At 41.0% G+C, this 21,521-nt stretch overlaps 1 protein-coding gene and 1 pseudogene across 20 annotated transcripts in view; one reads left to right on the top strand and one right to left on the bottom strand.

Annotated features, from left to right (window-relative positions):
* The window catches only part of RBFOX2 (RNA binding fox-1 homolog 2), a 261,511-nt gene that overhangs the window by 118,536 nt on the left and 121,454 nt on the right, over positions 1-21,521 (top strand). The gene's annotated exons all lie outside the window — the stretch shown is intronic.
* LOC115852863 (ATP synthase membrane subunit K, mitochondrial pseudogene) lies at positions 12,329-12,506 on the bottom strand (annotated as a pseudogene).

Raw genomic sequence — 21,521 nt, forward strand, 5'->3', positions numbered from 1 at the left:
AGAAGCTGATATTTTTTATTTTGTTTCTTTTAAATTGTTTATTGAGTGATAACATATATGTTAGACATACACTTCAGTCCTCAACACATGTGAGAATTAGCTGTTATCTTCATTTTACAGAGGAGAAAGTAGAAACTTCAGTAACTTGCTAAAGTCACACAATTTAGAATTGGCAGAGGTAGGATTTGGTCTGGTCTGTCTGGCCTCAGAGCTTCCTACATCACACTTAACATCTTCTTTTATTTGTTCAGTAGTGTCTGGTTTATCACTGCTACCATTCAGCCTGATACAGGCTGGAGTAGAGAAATGAAAATAAGGTAACCTGAATTCTGTATCCATATCCATTAATTACTTGAGACACATTACTTAATTGTATGTACCTTGATTTTCCAGGTTGTGAAAAGGATGTGATAGTTCTTGAGAGCATTAATGGAGTAATCTTAGAAAAATGTGTATCAGCCATTTTAGAAACGAAGTAGTCAGTAAGTGATGGCTTTATCACGAAACATGGAAATCATGGACTGTGAGTCAAAAGACAACAGTTTTGGGTCTCAGTGGTGCCATTTGTCAGTGTATAACCTTTCCAGCATTGGTTTTCTAATCTTTAAAATGGACTACTAATACCTAACAGAGTATCGAAATAATCTACTTTTGGAAGCTGTTTTGTGCTAAGCAGATGTAACATAATGATAATAATAACAGCAGCTATTAAGGTTGTTATTGTTATTCAGGTTGTAGTCAGGCTACATGCTCACTTTTTTTTTTAATGCTCACTTTTTAATCCCTATTTTGTCATCCTAATTGGTTTATGCATTTAGAGAACTAGACTTAATAGTAAATTGAGTTATCACAAAATGTAGACATAGTTCAGTTCAGCTAACATTGGAGGCCAGATACTTGGCAGTGAAAAGCCATTTAAAGACTTTAAGTAGGATTGGGAGAAGGCTGAAGTGGAGTTTATAATTAGATTTGTTTTTAAAAAAAGATATCTACACAGATTAGAGAGGAGTAAGAGTACAGAGAGAAGTTAAGTGGTGGCTGAGTAATAGTCCAAGGGACAGAGAATGGTAGTGATAGCACGTGCCGAGGAAGCAGAACTGCCTGAGAGAGATGCTGAAGGTACAGTCGGCAGCATGGTGTTATGGTTTGGAAGAGGTCCAAGTGTTTTTGTAGGCGGGAAGAGGAAGGATATCATGAGTTTGGTTTTGGATTTAGTACTTTTAGGTAACTTTGAGATGTTCAAGGGGAAATACCGCTTAGATAGTTGACTACCTAGGTCTGGAAATACAAGGAAAGATAGAGGATTAAACTATAAATTTGTGAGAAACCTGCATACAATAATAATTGAAGCTGTGGGCACGTTTGATGATGTTGAAACTCAGTGGCTTAAGATGAGACTGGCCTAGGGAGAAAATGTAGAGCAAGGAGAGAAGTTGATACCTGCCTGGTAGAGGAGATGAACCTGCAAAGAAGGCAGGGAACAAGATTCCAGAGAGCTTGTTCTTCAGAAGGAAAACCAGGACATTAGGAAACTAAGATAAAAGAGTGGCAGGAAGAGAGAACTGAAATATCTCCACGGATTTAGCAACGTGGAGGTCACTGATGACCTTTGCAAGGGTTGTTTTGACGGACTAATGAAGGCAGAATCCTGGGAATGGAGTCAGTTCAGGAGTTTGGGGGCGGAGGGGGGATGGGAGAAGGAAATGGAGATAGAAATAGTGAGTGTAGACATTGTTGGAAAAGTTTGACTGACTCTGAAGGGATGTAGAGGGTAGCTAGAAGAGTATGTGTGGCATAGAAAGGTTTATTTGTTTTATTTTAAATAAAAGAGACTTGGTCATGTTTAAAAGCTAGCCGAGCAAATTCATTTGAGAAGGAGAAGTGGAGTATTTGAGAGAAGAGAAAGGATTGCTCTTATGCTTTGAGAAGATGGGATTAGCTTTAGGAGTACGGAGAATGCGCCTATTTAACAGGAGGCAAAGCAGATAGAGGACAGAAGAGCTTACAGCATCTAGGAGTTCAAAGGAGTCTTTACAGAGGAGGAGATAGACAGGCTGAGTGGGTGAGGCATGGAAAGGGTCATTGCTTTCCCAAAAAGGGATAGATTGGTGAGATAGTATATATGTTGTGAACCATATATAATTCCATGTGGCTTGTATGTGTTGGGTGAGTGGAATAGTGATGGATGAAAATTAAAAATTTTAGAGCCTAGATTATCTGAATAAAGATGTTTGTTTATTCCAACAAGGAGCTGTTGATTTTAAGCAGGATCAGGTGTGATCAAATTTGTATATAGAAAGATAACAAGAGGCTTCTATTATTATTGCAGAATTTATATTTATACTTTGAGTGAAATTGGTTTGATGCATATTTTTATAAATTTATTTATTTTAAAAAATTTATTTATTTTTGGCTGCGTTGGGTCTTCGTTGCTGCTTGCTCTCTAGTTGTGGCGAGCGGGGGCTACTCTTCGTTGTGGTGCGCAGGCTTCTCATTGCGGTGGCTTCTCTTGTTGCTGAGCATAGGCTCTAGGTGTGTGGGCTTCAGTAGTTGTGGCACACGGGCTCAGTAGTTGTGGCTCACAGGCTCTAGAGCGCAGGCTCAGTAGTTGTGGCACACGGGCTTAGTTGCTCTGCAGCATGTGGGATCTCCCCAGACCAGGACTCAAACCTGTGACCCCTGCATTGGCAGGCGGATTCTTAACCACTGCACCACCAGCGAAGTCCCTTATGCATATTTTTAAAGCTCAGGAAACTGTAAGGGGCTAAATAAATGATTATATTAATGAGACTCAAGAAGTTAACACATTTATTGATGACTACCGTGTGCTGATCACTTTCTAAGAGGTGAGGAAAGAGCACGAACAAGACAAAGTTCTTTTCCATAGAGTTTGTATTCTGTAACTGGAAAAAGAAAGTTGTAAACATGTAAGCAAACAAGATAAATTCAGAAACTAATAAGTGCTATAGAGAAAAGGTAATATGACCGTGAATGCTTTAGCTAGGGTGGAAAAGGCCTAAATGATAAGAAACACCATCTTGTCAAACTACGGGAGGAAAGCATTATAGAAGGAGTAGCAAATACAGAGTCCTCAGATAGGAATGAGTTTGGGCCATTCAAAGGACAGAAAGGGGGTAGTGTGGTTGGAGTGTAGAGAACAAAAAGAACGTAGGAAGATAAGACTGGTGAGGTAGGTGAGGATCAGATCATGTCCCATGGTAGAGATTTTGAATTTTGTTCTGGTTAAAAATGGGGAGGTATTGGGAGATTTTCAGCAGGAGAGTTGACTTGCTCTACGAAAAGTGATAAGGGAGGTCAAGAAACAAGAGGTGATGGCTTAGACTCTGGAGGGCAATTTGATAAGATTAAAGATGGCTTGTGTGTGTGGTGAGATGAAAGAGAAATCTGGCTTATTCAACTTTTGGTTTGAGGAATTAGGATGGAGGGGGCATTTCCTTGCAACAGGACAGAGAGTACACAGGAAAAAACAATATTTATGGTTTGGACTTGTTTAGTCTGAAACGTCTAATAGATATCCAAGTGGAGAAGTTCAGTGGCAATTTGATATGAGCCTGGAGCACAGAAGAGAGATGTGAGTTGAAGGTATAAGGTCGAGATTCATCAGTGCATATTTAAAGCCTTGGGAGAAAATGTAACTGGAGAATAAGCCTGAGGTAGAAGCCCCGAGGCTTCTCACTAGAGGTCTAAAGGATACTGGAATTGGGTAAGGTAGGAGGGAAACAAGGCAAGTATCTGATATCACAGACTCTGGGGAAGAAGTTGTTGGGTTTGGATTACTTAAGACCAAATAATTGGTCATTGGCCTTGGTAGGATGTTAGTCATTGGTGAACTCAGTAAGAGCTGTTTGAGTTGGAATGATGGGGATGAAAAAGCCAATTGGAATGGGTTGAGTTGTTAATTGGTAGGTGAAGATGTTGAGACAGTGAAATATTGTGTAGTTGTGGGGTGGAGCAAAGAATTGGGGCAGTTACTAAATGGGCATGTGTATTCAAGAGACAACTTTTAAAAGATAGGTGATATCAAGACATGTCTTTTGTCACTAGGAAAGATCCAGTAGGGGAAGAATTGAGGGTGCTGAAAAGAAAGAGGCTAATTGCAGAAGCAAAGTCTGCTATATCCAGCATACAGAGAGGGATTGGCCAGAAGCAGTTTTTTTTCTTTTTAATAGGAAGGAGGGCGGAGTGTGTGGGTTTAGAGCCAGATAGGCTGGTAGCATTGGTTTCAGGCAGAAGAGGGAGTTCTCTGCGCGTGTCTGCTTTCTTTATAACATGTAAGATAAACGTAGCTGAAAGTGTTAGTGCAGGGAGTGGAGAAGAAGTGTCGCAGATTTGAGGAGAGAGGACAAGGGGTGAAATAGTAGTCATCTCAAAAAAATGGGAAGTGTACTTACTGGAGAGGTGTAGGATGCTTAAAATCTGTGGTCATAAACTTGAGTGAGTGGTGGTAAGTCAGTTGTGTGATTTTTATCCAGCAATCTTCTGTTGTTTAGATGCAAGAGTTGGATTTAACCAGGAATTGAGATTTTACTAGGTAAGTTAGACTAAGGGAAAAGGGGGCAAAGGAACTAAGACTTTTCGAAAAGGATTACGTATAGTGTTGGACCCTAGAATCTAAACTGGCTTAGGAGGGAATTAAGAACATGAGGAGGAGAGGAGTAGGGTGGTCAAAAAGCAGTAGGGTCAACCTGTAGAGTAGAGATCTGAAGGAGGCTGGAGAAATGCTAGCGTGGGAAAACTCCTAGAGCAGGCAAACCTGATGGTGTGAGAGGAGAATGCTTGAGACGCTAGAGATTTTGGAGAAGGTGTGGTTATTGGTGATGACGGTGCTGGGATACAGTTCTAGGTCAGTGGCTTCAGTGAAAAAATATAGTTGGCACTTAAACACATTAGAACAGTACCAGCAACTAGGAGGCCAGAGTAGTTAATGAATCATCTGCGTGGATGTTGAGATCGTCAAAAATGACAAAACTAATAAAGGAGATGAAGACAGGGAGCGCTGTGCTAAGACTTGAGGAGGTAGGCAGACGACACCTGTTTCAAAGGATCTGCAGTTGGGACGGAGGGTAGAAGTAGTCTTGGAAAGCAAGGAGGATACCTGTGAGGTTCAACACGAGATGGTAGTGCGGAGTAGGGAGGATGCTTGCCACTGCCTGAGGTGTGTAATGGAAGGAGGAAAGCTCCTACTGAAGCAGCAGCAGTGTTCTCAGCAGCGGTCAGGTTTCCTTTAGAGCAAAAAAGGTGAAGGGAACATCGCAGAGAAGAGAGTGAGTATATAGAAGAGGTTACTGAGGGTAACTCATGACCGCGAGGGCTTAGGAGGGCGAGGGAGAGCCAGAGGCGGGACCAGAAGAGCGGCTGTGCAGAGCTGTACAGGGTGAGCCATCCAGAAGCCTTGGACTTCTGATGATGGTGGAGGTGAATGAGGATGTAAGCCAGGATGGAATCGTTCCAGAAATCTCTTGTAAAAGCAGGGTAATTACTTAAACTTGTAAGCCAGAGCAATAATTCTCAAACTCTATGGTGCATCAGAATGCACAGACTGCTGGGGCCCACCTCCAGAGTTTTAGATTCCTTAGATCTGAGTGTACCTGGGAGTTTACATTTCTAATACATTCCCAGGGCATGCTGATGCTACTGGGCCAGAGACTACCCTTTGAAAACCATTGGTCCAGAGAAACTAGTTGTGCTAAGTAAGCAGACTGTAGCCCCGGATGATATGTGGCCTGGGTGATAGCAGGCCTCTCTTTGATTTGGGCAGTTACAGGAGAAAGTGAGTGTATGATCATTTCTTTTGAGGGATAGTAATTTCTAGGTGATGCCATTTGATTATTAGTGAACATTTATCGAATATGTTTTATGCAGCAAAATGAGGATACCAAGAGTTATAAAGTATTTTCTTTCTCAAGGATAATGGGGCAAAATAGGGACATAGAAGTTAAATAGATAAATAACTGTACCTTGTAGCAAAGACGACATGCCAGTCGGTAGGTGGTATGGGCAGTTGTCGACAGGAGCTGGGAAAAGTGGGTAATCACTGAGGATGAGATTGGTTGGGAAAGGTTTCTTGAAGGAGATGTAATTTAAGCTAGATTCTGGGAGAACTAAATAGATACAAGTCAGATGGAGAACTGGCAGAAACAGAGATACAGTGTCAAGAATGACCATGAAACCTTAAAACTACTCCTGAGTCCCATTGCTTTCATCCTGGCCACGCCACCGCTACCTCTTGCCTGTATTATTATAATAATTTTCTAACTAGCCTCCCTGCTTCTCTTCTTCTCCAATCCCTTCTTTGAAGTCTGTTCTCAACACAGCAACCAGAGTGATCCTTTCAGATGTCACATTACATTGCTCCTCTGGCCAAAACTCTCCAGTGGCTTCATATCTCACTCAGCATAAAAGTCAAAGGCCCTGCACTGGCCTGTAAGGCCCTAAATGACTTGCTCCCCTGGCTGTCTTTGACCTCCTGTTCTTCTGTCCTCCTGCCCATTCTTTGAACATTTCAAACACACCCTTGCCTCAGGGCCTTAGCTTTTGCCCACCTCCTTGCTCTTTCTGGAGATATCTGCTTGACTTCCTTGTTTATGTGAAATCTCTACTCAGTTGTCACATTATCAGGAGCACCCTGTATAAACAGTAATTCCGTACCCCTTTATTCAACATTTCCCATCTTTATTTTTCTCCTTAGCACCTGCCACCATCTGACTTGCTGTGTATGTTTGCTTATTGCCTTTCTCCTTCAACCAGAATGTAAACTCCATGAAGGCACTGGCGTATTCTATGCGCCTAGAAAGGTGCCTGGCATAGAGTAGGCACTGATTGGACATTTGTGTAGCGAAAAGAAGGGAGGAAAGAAAGTTTGGAGGATAGTGAAGGGACCAGTATTACTGGAAGAGACAGGAATGGCAGAAAGAAATGGTTTGATGGATAACCTGGAGGATCTTGAATACTGGATCACTATTCTACAGAAAATAAGAAATTCTTAAATTTTTCAGTACAGCAATATTTACCCTTCTCAAAATAGCGCTTTGGTTTTAGGTTCTGTGGATAGAATAGTTTCGGGAGGGACTAGAAGCAGGGAGATCGATTACTAATGGGTAGTTGTTGGGTAACAACTATAGGGTTGCACAGGTATGAGGCAGAAGGCCTTGGGATCAGGGTTTGGAAGTGAGAATAACATTTTTAGGTAGAGATGACGGCCGGATACATGAATGCTGAGAGGTAAGCTCTTCCAGTTGTATAAGAAAGTTGCCTGTCTTAATATGTATGTTTTAATATTGTTCGTTTTAATGTGGCATTTACTCTTAAACAAGTATCTTGTCATTTTTCAAACCAGAATATGGAATTTTGTTGTTGTAAAATTTATAAATTAGGGAATAAAGTTGGAACCATTTAAGCAAACATTCATTTTTTAAGATTTTAATTGTACACTTGAAGGGGTAGAAAATCAGTGTGGTAAAGCACACATACTGGCTTGGGGATGGGGGTGTAGGGAAGTGAAGCCTGTAACTCCCAAAACACATTTTCTTTCATTTCTTTTTGCAATGAATAAAGTACACCTTAGGAGTTGTAGTCTTCCTTCGCTAGCTCCCTTTTCCCCATCTTGGTTCTGGAAATATGTTTCAATATGCTTTAAAAACTCGTGAGCAGGTTGCAGCGCAGCGTTCTTGTTCCTCCTCTGGAGGTGAGCTTGCTGCTCCTCTTCACAAGCGCTTTCTCAGCATCCTTCGCTATTATTAAATGAGGTAACGTGTAGTACCTGTCATATAAGGCCAGCATAGAACACACTCCACAAATATTAGTTAAAAGGTTAATTAGATATTCTTAGTATAATGAACTATCTGTGTAGCCTAAAATATTGGGTTTTGATTCCACTTAATTCATATCTGTAGGTTCTGTGCTACCTTATTTGTATATTAACTCACATGGTGTTTTATTTGCTTATTTGAATTCAGACCATTAATTTAGAGGTTAAATAATGAAAGCCTGCCTTTCATTCTTTAAAATAACTGTCAGTTATTTTTCCTGAGTGTGAGATGAATGCTTAATCACTGGCCGTTTTAGCCCGATCGCCATATCCATGAAAATCAAAAAGAACTGATTATAGCTTCATCGTGTATGATATCGTATGCTGGTTGCAGTTCTATTCTTGGTCAGTTGTTAACCTGCTGTGTTATTAAAACAAGTCCCATCATCTTTATGCTCTTGTGTCTCATCTGTAAAATGGGGATGATATTACTCCCCAGTGTTATTGTTGAATGCCGTATTCCTCAGATAAACTGACATCTAAATAAAAGCATCTAAATCATTCTTAATGATTTATTTATTCTCTTTATTGTACTTTTAGTTGCTAATTAGATAAAAAGTGATACGGTATTTTTTTGCCAAGATTGACATTACAATTTAAAAGCAGATGCCAGGATTGGGGTGGGGTGGGGGAGACAGTTGCTGTTGTGTGTATATTCCCGTCTGTTCTGTTTCATTGATTCCGGATCTTTCTTTTTATCCTTTTGTTTGATTTTATTAAGTTTATTAAAGATACATTTCTTGGACTCATTGAAAGTCAAAATAATATTTTTTCATGTTGTTCAATACCATGCTGCTCTGGTAGTGGGTGCTTACAGATTACATCTAATGCTGGGGAAATTCTCAAGATGGTTAAAGACAATTAGGATTGGAAGAGAAAAGGGGACAGGAATTCCCAAGTGCTTCCTGTGTATGAGGTCAGGTCCTTTCACAACTATTGTCTTATTTTATGATTCGTTTTTCATATTGTGATACAGAAGCAAGAGTCAAACCCAGTAGTTTTGCTTCAGAGTCAGTACTCTTTTTCTTAAAAAAAATAATATATTTATTTATTTATTTATTTTTGGCTGCATTGGGTCTTCATTGCTGCACGCGGGCTTTCTCTAGTTGTAGCGAGCGGGGGCTACTCTTCGTTGAGGTGCGCAGGCTTCTCTTGTTGCGGAGCACAGGTTCTAGGCGCACGAGCTTCAGGAGTTGTGGCATGCGGGCTCAGCAGTTGCGGCTCATGGGCTCTAGAGCACAGGCTCAGTAGTTGTGGCACACGGGCTTAGTTGCTCCACGACATGTGGGATCTTCCCGGACCAGGGCTTGAACCCGTGTCCCCTGCATTGGCAGGCGGATTCTTAACCACTGCGCCACCCGGGAAGCCCGAGAGTCAGTACTCTTAACTGGCCTGCTGTAATGCTTTCCATCTAGTCTGTGATAGGCAGCCTCTAAGGTGGTCTCCAGTGATTCCTACCTCTTGGTATTCATGCTCTTGTGCAGTCTCTTGCCTTTGAGTATAGGCTGGACCTAGTGACTTACTTCGAACTAATAGAATGTGGCAAATATAATGGGATGTCACTGCCAAGATTTGGTGATAAGGAGACTGTGGCTGTCATCCTGGGTGCTTGCCCTCTTCAGCTCTCTCCCAAGCGCTTGCATGGTGAGAAGCAAACTGCCATGTTGTGAGTAGCGCTATGGCGAGTCCCACATGACAGAGAGATGATGTTTGAGGGCCCAGAGCAAGGTGAGTGAGCTTGGCAGTGGATCCTTGCCAGTCCAGCCTTGAAATTACTACAGGCCTAGCCAACACCTTGATCAAGGCAGCCTTGTGAGAGACCCTGAACCATAGGCACCCAGCTCAGCCTCGCCTGGCTTCCTGATCCACGTAAACTGTGGGATAATAAGTGATGTTTTAAGCTGTTGTTTGAGGATGACTTTTTAAAATAAATTTATTTATACATTTATTTATTATTTATATTTATTATTTTTATTATTTTATTTTATTTATTATATATTACATTATTATTTATTATAATTATTATATTATTTATTTTATTAATTATTTATTATTTTATTTAAATTTATTATTATTTATACATTTATTTATTTATTTTTGGCTGCGTTGGGTCTTCATTGCTGCGTGCAGGCTTTCTCTAGTTGCGGCGAGCGGGGGCTACTCTTCATTGCGGTGCACGGGCTTCTCATTGTGGTGTCTTCTCTTGTTGTGGAGCACAGGCTTTAGGTGCTCAGGCTTCAGTAGTTGTGGCACGCGGGCTCAGTAGTTGTGGCTTGTGGGCTCTGAAGCGCAGGCTCAGTAGTTGTGGTGCACCGACTAGTTGCTCCGTGGCATGTGGGATCTTCCCGGACCAGGGATTGAACCCACGTCCCCTGCGTTGGCAGGCGGATTCTTAACCACTGCGCCACCAGGGAAGTCCCCTGAGGATGATTTGTTATATAGAAATAGACAACTATAGATTTTGGTACCCAAAGTGGGGTGGTTCTACAACAGAAATCTATAATGCAGGAGTGACTTTGGAACTGGGTAGTGGCCTCTGAGGAGAGTGTTAGTGAAAAATCAGAGTACCTTGGGCATGTTGTTTCTAAAATTTGGGACTTTGAGGAGATCTCCATGAAGGCTCAGAGGAAAGGAAACTGGAGGAAAGGGGGATCCTTGTTATGTAGTGGCAGAAATTGTAGCATCACTATTGATTGTAGTTGCGTGAAAAGCAGAAAAGGTGCCTAATGAACTGGCAGATGTCCCTAAGTAAATTCCCAAGCAAAACATTGACGGTGCCCCCTGCTTTCTTCTTACTGCTTGAAGTAAAGTATGAGAAGAGAGAAATAAATTGAGGAAAGGACTGTTAAACAAAAAAAGTCAGTTCAAGGGCACTGCCTGGAGAATCCTGGTCTAAAGATGAAGCTGAGGGTGTGGCTTAAAACCTTTTGTTAAAACCTAAGAAAAACCTTAAGAGTCACACAGAAGACCTTTCAATCAAGGAATAGGTCTTACAACTGTTTTAGCACGAGAGAAGGTAGAGAAGGGCTTATCTTGAAGATATTTGTGGATATAGCTTTTGTCTAATGCAGTGAATCTCAGTGAGATTCACAGGAGGCCCACTGCAGCTACAGCTGAAAAGGAGAAGAGACAGTTCAAACTGAAAAGAAGCTGTTGAACCCCCAAAATTGTTCTGGCAGGAAGCAAGCTGAGAAAATTACTCAGCTGCTGACACGTGCTACTTGTCCTGAAAAAAGAAGGATGATTCAAAGGCAAGAGCCACAGAGAATCCTACCACAGCCTTGAGACCTAATCAAGGAACTCCCAACATTTATTTGCCCGGTGAGATTTCAGAATCACCGTGGACCAGTGACTCCTTTGTGTGTCCCCTGTCCTCCCAACTCCCCTTTGGAGAAGTTACGCCATTTGGAGATTACAAGAGTTTTCAGAGTAACAGAAACCAAAAGAGGGCAGGTGAGAAGGGTGCCCTGATACTATGCCATTTTAGGCCAGTCTCTGCAGAATGCATATGCATTGCTAAATCATCCCTTCTTTGGCTTTTGTCTGCAAATCTTCTAGTTACTAGAGTATTTGTGAGAAAGCTGAAGCAATCAGGAGGAAATTTCCCACCACCACACTTTACCCACCTTGTACCATCAGTGTCAGTGAACTTTCCCTCTCTCCCATTACTGTACACTAAGCAGTTGCCTTCCTTATAATGCCAGCCCCTCAGTTGTGTACTAGGTCCCATCTCTGCTAGCCTGTTTAGGACCTGGACCCAGCAATTCTCTTTCCTCTCTCTGGGATCATCAGGTTTTCTGTGTTTACTAGATTAGTTCCGCTAACATGCCATTAAGCTGTTCTTTCATCCACTTGAAAATATAATACTCAACCTCACTTTTCTGTCAGCTACTTTTCTTTTCTCTTAGAGCAAAACTCAGTAGAGTTGTCTCTGTTTGCTCATACCAGTTCTTCTCCTCTCACTCCCTCTTAAACTTGCTCAATTAGGTTTTTATTGCCACGGAAATGGCTCTTGTCAATATTTCCAGTAGCCTCCATGCTGCTGAGTCTAGTGGTTGGGTCTCAGTCCTCATGTTACCTGACCTGCCTGTAGAACATAATGTGGCTGATCATTCCTTCCTCTGTGATGCACTTTCTTGGGTACTTGACTTCCAGGACATCACACTCTCCTGGTTTTCTTCTTATCTTATTGGTGATTTCTTCTCAGTTTTAAAGTTGTCATACTCTGGGTCAAGTCTTTGAATCTCTTCTCTTGATTCTTTTACTTAGTGATTTCATCTAGTCTCATGGATTTAATTCTCAGTTAACCAGGACAAATAGCCAAAACTATTTGTCAGCTGGGCCCAGTGGGCTCTCTGATCTTTTTATCTTGGTTAACTCTTTTTTTTAAAAAATTATTTGTACAATAATTTATTGTACAAGTCGAGTATCACGTGATGAGTTGACGTTAGCTTCTTCAGGCCTGGGAACTTAATAGATGAGATACAGTTTAGAATCCGTTTATGTTGCTTTCACAGCTGGAGTTTTTTTAGACCTTAACTTGAAATATAAGACTATCAAAGCAATACCTCCGTACGTGGCCAGTACACAATTTATTCTCCCTGTGAAAGTGTTAAGAGTCGAAATATTTTTTGACACCAGTGGAATGTAATTGGGTATCAGTTTCCGGACCTGACATGATTTCAGTCTGTATCGTTCAGTGGCGGATTGTTGAACTCTTATGACTAATTTAAGAAATAAGAAATGGTAGTGAAGGACTTCCCTGGTGACGCAGTGGTTAAGAATCCGCCTGCCAATGCAGGGGACGTGGGTTCGATCCCTGGTCCGGGAAGAGCCCACATGGCGCGGAGCAACTAAGCCTGTGTGCCACAACTACTGAGCCTGAGCTCTAGGGCCCACGAGCCACAAGTACTGAGCCCGTGCGCCACAACTACTGAAGCCTGTGCACCCTAGAGCCCGTGCACCACAACGACTGACCCTACATGCCATAACTACTGAAGCTCGCATGCTCTAGGGCTGACGTGCCGCAACAAGAGAAGCCACCGCAGTGAGAAGCCCATGCACCACAACGAAGAGTAGCCCCCGCTCGCCACAACTAGAAAAAGCCCTCGCACAGCAACGAAGGCCCAACGCAGCCAAAAAATAAATAAAATTTTTAAATAAATAATTTTAAAAGTCTGCACCAAATCTGTAAAAAAAAAAAAGAAGAAAAATTATAGTGAAAAACAACTTTATTAGAAGTAAGAAAAAATGTATTCACGCAACTAACTACATATCTCTCCTATAGTGACTACAAGTCACATTTGAATACTATTCATGGTTTTTTTAAAAATCTTTTTTGCAGTACTTCATGTTTTCCTATCCTTTTTGTATCCTCTTTCTTCCTATTCTCCGAGACTCATGCTTGTGGTTGAGAGGGTAAACGTTCTCTTCCTAGTTCTGTATTTATTCTTGCAAGTTCATTTCCTGGCCATATGAGGAATTGTCTTATTAATTTGCGATCTTGTAATTGAACCAAATGAAAGCATTTGTTGTACTAATATCAATCATACTGAAGAAAATAGACATAGGCTATCTTCCAGCCATTCTTTTGCAAGCACAGATTTTAACTTTCTTATCATTGTATCTAAACCTTCTTTAGCCTTGTTAATAGTACAAGATCTTTTGGGGTATTTTTTTAAGAGGGATCTTTGAATCTATTAATAGTTGAGACTGCATTGAGCTGAGAAGAACATTAACAGTTTTTCTAAGGACAGAAAGAATCGTTTACTCTTTTTGAAATCTAAATAATGTGCTCTCGATTTCTCTTCCTTTTCCATCTGTGAAAATACATTCAAATTCAACCCTGTTCTTCCTAATAGCGCAACTAAAGCAAGTTTTTTGCTGAGTAGTACTCAAGCCAATCCCAAACTTGTTCTAAGATTGTCACAAGTTATATTTATGCTGTGAATTTTAGGTTCTGTGTCAGTATTTGTACTGTTTTTGACCATTTGTTCTGCTCCTGCTCCTTTTGTAGATCTCTACCTGTGTAGATGTGAATCTTCCAAATATATGATGTCTCACTGACATGTACTGTCCCAATTTTTATTCCCTGTATTTCTAGTTTGGGAAGCGTATACCTCAAAAAGCAGCCTCCTTTGAATGTAATTTAATTGCTTATGTCATTCATTAACCTGGAACACACCCGTCTTGTAAATTGTGATTTCAGATTCCAAATATGTCTCTAATAGGGTCCAGCTAATTACTGCTTCAGGTTCTTCTTCCTTCACTTACATAGTCTAAACACAATATTTAAAGATTTTTTTTAGAAATCCTTTGACAATACATAATTATGTTCAAAAGATGATCTTTTCATTTCTGTACCATCTGTTTCCTTCCAGTTACCTTTATATATGCATCTACCTTCAGCACTTGGCCATGTGTGAACTGTATCAAGAAAATTGTGTCATGTTCTAAGAAAAGAAAGAATACTGTTACATGTCCTTTTAGTGAAACAGGATAATCCCAATTCTCATAGCAAAATACTGCATGAGGACATTCTTTCTGTTGAACTGGATGAGACTACCATAGTTCCTTTTTGTTATTAGAAATATATTGTTTACTTACTGATTCTTGACTGTGGTCAAGCTTATATCCTAGATTAGAATGTAATCATCTGAAGAATCGTAGTCTCAAGATTTCACTTCTATATATCAGACTTCACCATCATCATTAGAGTTTAGAGTGCTGCTATCCGTGTTTGCATTCATCTTCGGATTCATCTAATAATTGTGAAACATTTTCCTCTGTTAGTTTTTCTTTGTTATTTTGGGTGAGAAGTGAAAAACTGTATTCAACGAAAACTGAACAAACGGTAAAAAAAACAGCATCTCTAATCTTCTTTAAAGCCTTGTTGAAAGATGATACAATACTTTGCACAATGCAGTAAGAAAACTGAAGGATGATGTGTTAGTGGTGATTTATTTCACTATTGTATCATTCTTCTAAGTGAGTATGCCATTGGTCTGTCATTTTATTACTTTGGTCATTTTTTAAAACATGGTTGGGAATAATTAATGAGTAAAGCTAATTGAAAAATCAGAATGTTTCAAGATATAGGGAAAATAAGATCCCTAAAATCTCATAATGCACCTTAGATTTATAAAAGCGTTCAGGGAACCCATAATGTTAATTGCAAGATAGAATGTGTTTGGTTTTTTTTTGATTTTTGCGGTACGCGGGCCTCTCACTGTTGTGGCCTCTCCCGTTGAGGAGCACAGGCTCCGGACACGCAGGCTCAGCGGCCATGGCTCACGGGCCCAGCCGCTCCGCGGCATGTGGGATCTTCCCGGACCGGGGCACGAACCCGTGTCCCCCGCATCGGCAGGCGGACTCCCAACCACTGCGCCACCAGGGAAGCCCTGTTATTATTTTTAAAGTAACATTTTCTTTGGGTTTTGGTGGGGGGGCAAGGATGGGAAATACCTCTGAGAAAGAATAAGTCATAAAATATAAATCCTTAAATATAGAACTGTTAAACAAAGAAAAGTTGGGCCCAGTGGACTCCGATGGTATACCAGGGGTTAAATACTGTCTGTATGCTGATGATTCTGAAATGTATACCTACAGGCCAGATCCCTCCCAGGAAGTTTACATCCAATTGTCTACTTGATATTTCCATACCTAATAGTTACCTCAAACTTAACTTGTCCAACTGGTCTCCACTTGCCTTCTTCCAGTCTCAAGACTGTGGGAACACCTACAGTTTTCCCCTTCTCAGATGACATCTTCCTGTTGCTTGGGCCAGGAAAAAACTTGGAGTCACCCTGGACTCTTCTTTCTCCCTCACGGCAGTGTTATTAATCAACAAATCCTTTAGGCTCTGCCTTTCAAAAATCACCTAAATCCAATCCCTTTTTACTAGCTCTGCTACTGCTCTCCTCGCTCAGTACCCCATCCTTTCTCACCTGTATTATTGCAATAGTCCTACCTGGTCTCCCTGCTTCCACCATTGACTCCAAATAATTTATTGTGAACACAGCATCTGACTTAGACCTGTAAAAATATAAATCTGATCATGCTCAAAAATCCACCCATGTGTTTCACTCGGAGGAAGAGCCAGAGTCCCTACAAGCCTCTGGTTGAGCTGGCTCCTGGGTGCCTCTTTGACTTCTGTATCCTCCTGTTCGTCCTCAGTCTTCTCCAGCCACACTGGCCGCCTTCTTGCCGTTCCTGAAGCTTGCCAGGCACTTTGCAGTACTTGTTTCCTCTGCTTGTCATGCCCTTCTCCAGATACCCTCATGTGTACTGCTTCAGCTCCTTCACATTTCTGCTGAAATGTTACCTTTTCATTTAGCTCTTTTTTTAGTCATTTTATTTTAAGTTCTCCATAGCCCTTACCATCTTCTAGTATACTGTAAAAATATCTTTTTTACTACTTTCCTCACCTGTAGAGATTTTTGTCTGGTTTGTTTATTGCTGTATCCCTAGTGTCTAGAACAGTGAATGATGCTCAATAAATATTTGTCAAATGGGTGCTGAATTCCAGAGGTTTTCTACTGGTTACTTTTTCATTAACAGGGGAATACTTAGTAACTATAGGAACTTACAATGCAGAACTCTTCTTTGTATTTGTCATCGTCATTTTCTCTGTCATTTTCCCTGTGTGTGTGATGGTTCTACTGTAGGGGCAGTAGTGCTTCGTGGTGCAGGCTTTGGAACCAAACTGACGAGGTTTCAAACCTGGCTCTCTGGCATTCTGTCTTAATGACATTGGGCATATTAATGTGCTTTCTCATCTATAAAATTAGAACAACAACAACAAAAATAGTAGCTATCTCAGAAGGTTGCTTTGAGCCTGTAAAAGCTCTCAGAACAGTCCTTGGTACATAATAAATGTTCAGTTTATGTTAGTTATCATGATTGTTTCCTGGCTAGACCCATCCCAGCTGTTCTGAGTCAGTGACCCTCCCGAGTGGCAGTACTGAGAACTCTCTGATTACCACCTATTTTCTTCCCCCTTTAAAAATAGTACGGGCATGTCCGGTCCTTCTTTCTCCTTTTTACCTCCGTCTTTCTCTTTTACTATTTAAACTTTAGTTATTTCCACTGTCAGCAGTCTTTTTAGACTGCTTTTTAGACTGCTTTTCTCCCTCCTCTCCTTTCAGCAAGTATTTATTAAGCACTTAACGATTCCGTTCTAAATCTTGCTATGTTTCCTTTTCCTTGTCTCCGTCTTTTTATCCCATTTACAAAATAAACAAATTACCTTCCTTATGATTGATTGACTAGAATTACATTTGTATCAGGGAAAATGGAAATGTTGTAGATGTGGAAATGAAATTTGTATTTTTTAAAGTTGCACCCCCCCCCCCAAAAAAAAATTGCACCAGTCACTAAAATGCTTGAAAGTACTCCTGCTCCTTCCTCGATGTCTCCACAGACGTCTCCACTTTCTTAGCGGATTAGATTTATCTTCTACTTCTAACCAATGTTCAAGATGAGTTGGAAAAAAACACATCATTTCTTATTTAATTACATTGGCATTATTTGTAATTTGCTGCTATTTTAACTATCTTGTCCTCTGTTTATTTTTATTTCAGATGTACGGTAGTTCAGGTCCATTACTGGTTCCGCGGACTCCTATGTTGTCTCCCCCCCACACCCCAACTCCCTGATTACATTCCTGGGCTCTTGTGGTCTGGTGTGGAAACCCAGTCAGCATTTATAAATATGTACGTGTGTGCGTCTGTGTGTATTCCTTTTAATGGGGAAATGTGATCAATTCCAAACAACTCTGAAATAAAAATGAATTTTTAGAATATGACCCATTTTGTAAATTTTAGACAGATTGTATATTGGCTGTAATATTCTTTTCAGAGCAGACAAGATGGACCCATTTAGGCATCCACTTAAAGAGGTGTTTGTTTGTTTGTTTGTTTGTTTTTGCGGTACGCGGGCCTCTCACTGTTGTGGCCTCTCCCGTTGCGGAGCACAGGCTCCGGATGCGCAGGCTCAGCGGCCATGACTCACGGGCCCAGCCGCTCTGCGGCATCTTCCCAGACCGTGGCACGAACCCGCGTCCCCTGCATCGGCAGGTGGACAGTCAACCACTGCGCCACCAGGGAAGCCCTTAAAGAGGTTTTATTTTGAGACTCTAAGGGGCTTTTATTTGTAAGATATGCTGTGGTATTACCTAATTTATGTTACAAGGAGAACAGTATTCTTTTTGCTGACTTTTCTTGGTATAATCTTTTTCTGGGCACATTTCATCAACAAATTTAAGACAATTGAAATGCTTATTAAAAGTGTCCCCACTCTGTATCTATAAACTCTAGGTTCTTTTTATTCTTTTTTCTTTTATATATTTAGCCCATTCATTCATCCATGCTAATTGGCAGCAACTGTTTTGGGAAAGTACTATAAGGCATAATGAAAACTGCTAGATTTCTACTTTTATATTTTGGTAATTTGCATTTTTTCAGTAACTTTTATTTTCCTTTGAACCCTTAAGATTTACCTCTTTTCACCAAGAAGTAAACTAATTTAAATAATTAAATTTAAAAAATTTATGTCCAAGTTGGACAATAAATCCTTTTATTTTTACTATTTCACCAGACAAAATATATTAGGCAGACTTCTTAAAATTTGATAATGAAAAATTCTATTTTGTTTTGTCAATAAAATGTAAACTTTTAAATGTCAAGGCATAAACTCCCAGGGGATAAGAAGGGGCTAGGAGAGTAGGCAAGTTGAAAAGGGGTGTTTGGGGCTTGGCCAGATTCTTAAAAAGGCGGTCTGCCTCTTTATGGTGTTGGCTGCAAAACAGAAACACATACTTTGAGCATTTGTTATTTACAGTTGGTGGTGCATAGTTTGGGGAATAGGTGAGGGATATGTTACTTTCGTAAGCACAGAATCAAGTTCTGACCACTCATTATTTGGCTGAAGGTTTATTGAGTTTCTACTATGTGTAGATATCTTGTAGTGTGCCTTTCAGAGTGTTACCTGGATTTTTGCTTAAACTAAAGCTAGCCAGTGGCCCCATTCTCATTCTTTAACAGAAAAAAAGAAAAAGAAAAAGGGGTAAGATGTGTGTATATTTTAGGTTTAATAAATTAAAGTTAAACTTTCCTTTTGAATACCTTGCCAAAGGACTTAAGTGCTTGTGGTCTTAGTTCGCTAGGGCGGCTGTAACAAATTTCCACAGACCGGTGGCTTAAACAATAGAAGTTTCTCTCACAGTTCTGGAGGCCTGGGAAGTCCCAGATCAAGGTGCCTGCAGGGTAGGTTTCCTCCTGAGGCCTCTTCTCTTGGCTTGTAGGCTGCTGCCATCTCCCCGTGTGCACACTTGACCTCCTTGTCATGCATGCGTTGGGGCGAGTAAGAGCAAGAAAGTGGATGCGAGTGTCAGCCGGCTCTCTGCTGGCTCTTCTTTTTTTTTTTTGCAGTTCGCGGGCCTCTCCCTGTTGTGGCCTCTCCCGTTGCGGAGCACAGGCTCTGGACGCGCAGGCTCATCGGCCATGGTTCACGGGCCCAGCCGCTCTGTGGCATGTGGGATCTTCCCGGACCGGGGCACGAACCCATGTCCCCTGCATCGGCAGGCGGACTCTCAACCACTGTGCCAGCCACCCTGCTGGCTCTTCTTATAAGGACACTACTCTTATCAGATTGGGGACCTCGAGGTCCTGTCTTCTAACACAGCCACACTCGGGGCTAGGACTTCACCACGTGAATTTTGCAGGGGAGGGACCCACAAACATGAAGACCATAACACTTGTCTTTTTAATTCATCCCAAATCTGAGTATTTACTGTGCACTAACCACCTTTCTAGTCCTGGCCCTCTCCAGCTTTGTAAACTCAAAGCAATGACTCAGCCTTACTAGGCCACAGTTTATCAGTAAAACAAAGGTGTTGAACCTGTCAGTAGCCATGATTCATTCTAGCTCCATGGATACTAGTTCCATTTTCATTTTCCTCTTATTTTCCTCTTTCCCTGGTACACTTAGGATTTTGTGTCAGGTTTCCTCTCTGTTTTTACTCTTCTTTTTCTCTCCTTTTGTTTCTTTGTATTTTTTATGCTCACGTTCTACCCTCTGTCTCCATCCTCCCCTTCCCTGAATTGGACATATTTTCTAAGAACTTATAAGTTTACTATATTTAGTAACTCTTTAAGGATTTAGCAAGTAGATGGAATGTCATATTTCTTTCTGTTAAACGTATTGCAAACCTCTCAACTAGATTGACTCTAAATTAAGTTGCTTTTTAGTCACTTCAGAACATATTTGGGTGGTTTTCCTATATGTGTTTCCTCACATCATTTTTCTTAAAATTTAGCCCGAGGGAGGTTAGGGATATTGTTTTTCATGTATGCTTTTAGTAAAGCATCTACTTCATTGTGGGGGATCAGTTAGTACGAATTGACCCTGATGACAGTGATGGACTTTTCACTCTTGAGGGAAGGAAAGACCTGTGCTATCCCTTCCAATCTCTCCCTTTTGATCTGTGACAAAAGGAAGTAGTTGTTCTACAGTCTCATGGCTTTTCTCCTTTTGTGAGTATTAGCAACAAACTATGAAGTCAGCTTCACAGGATTTAAAAATTGTGGGTAACGTGGGTGCAAGACTGCATTGCTGCTGACATTCCCATGACTGATGGAGAAAGTTTGCCAGAAACATTGTCACCTGGACTATTATAAGAACTAGATCATGAGTGAAGAGAGGTCTTACCCTAGTTGTAATATAAATCCTTAGTCTGATGGGCAGTCTGAAGAAACAAATCATTCCGAAACAAATTCTGCACATTTTAAAGCTGTTTCTTCTAGAATTAAAAAAATCTGTTAACTACAACATGGTAGTAGGTATTGTGATAATAATGGTGATTACAATTATAAGGATACAGATCAGCAGCTGCTGATTTTTGAGTGCCTCCCTCCTACTTGCCAGGCTTTCTACTAAACATTTTACAGTCATTAACACATTGAATCCTAACAGCAACCCTGTGTTAAGTGGTCACAGACGGGCCACTCTGGTTTTTCCTGTGAACTCTTTAAAGTCGGAGGTGAATTCTCTGTGTCCCCAGCACTTAGCTCAGGGCTGAATGTATATCAGATACGCGGTGGTAGATGTTGAACTGACTTGGACTCTGGCATACCATCTTGCTTAGAATTGTCGGTCTTTGCCTGCCCTTGCCCTGCCCAGCCATGGCCACAGAAAGCTTGCAAGTTCAGGTCTCTAAGTTAGAGAGTTTAGTCTGACCTTATATTAAGGAGCTACTTTCCCACTACTCAGCCACAGGCTTTAAATAATCTGATGCCTCATTACCCATGTGCCAGGGGTTAAACATGACCCTTATCAGATTGGCTCGTCTCCTCGCCTGGTCTTTTTGTTCTGGTACATGGTGATGCTCTAATTTTTCTTGGGGCCTGAGCCCAACACTGAACCCCAGTTCAGTGTACAAAGGACTCCCCTAACCAGTGCCTTTTTAAACTTATTGGATCCTGATTCCCTTTTTCTTGCTTTGAGTTTGATGGTATTCCTTCTCATGTGACTAGGAAAAGTGAGATTTGGCCTGTCCTCTCTCACTGCACCCCTTGAATGAGAACAGCTCTGATTAGGCTAGTTTGATAAACCGGAAGCCTTAATCAATTGGATCTTGACCTCTTTCTGTAGGATATCAGTCTTTTCCCCATTTTTACTGCTTTATTTCCATTAA

Source organism: Globicephala melas, chromosome 10, assembly GCF_963455315.2.
Source record: "Globicephala melas chromosome 10, mGloMel1.2, whole genome shotgun sequence".
Lineage (NCBI taxonomy): Eukaryota > Metazoa > Chordata > Mammalia > Artiodactyla > Delphinidae > Globicephala > Globicephala melas.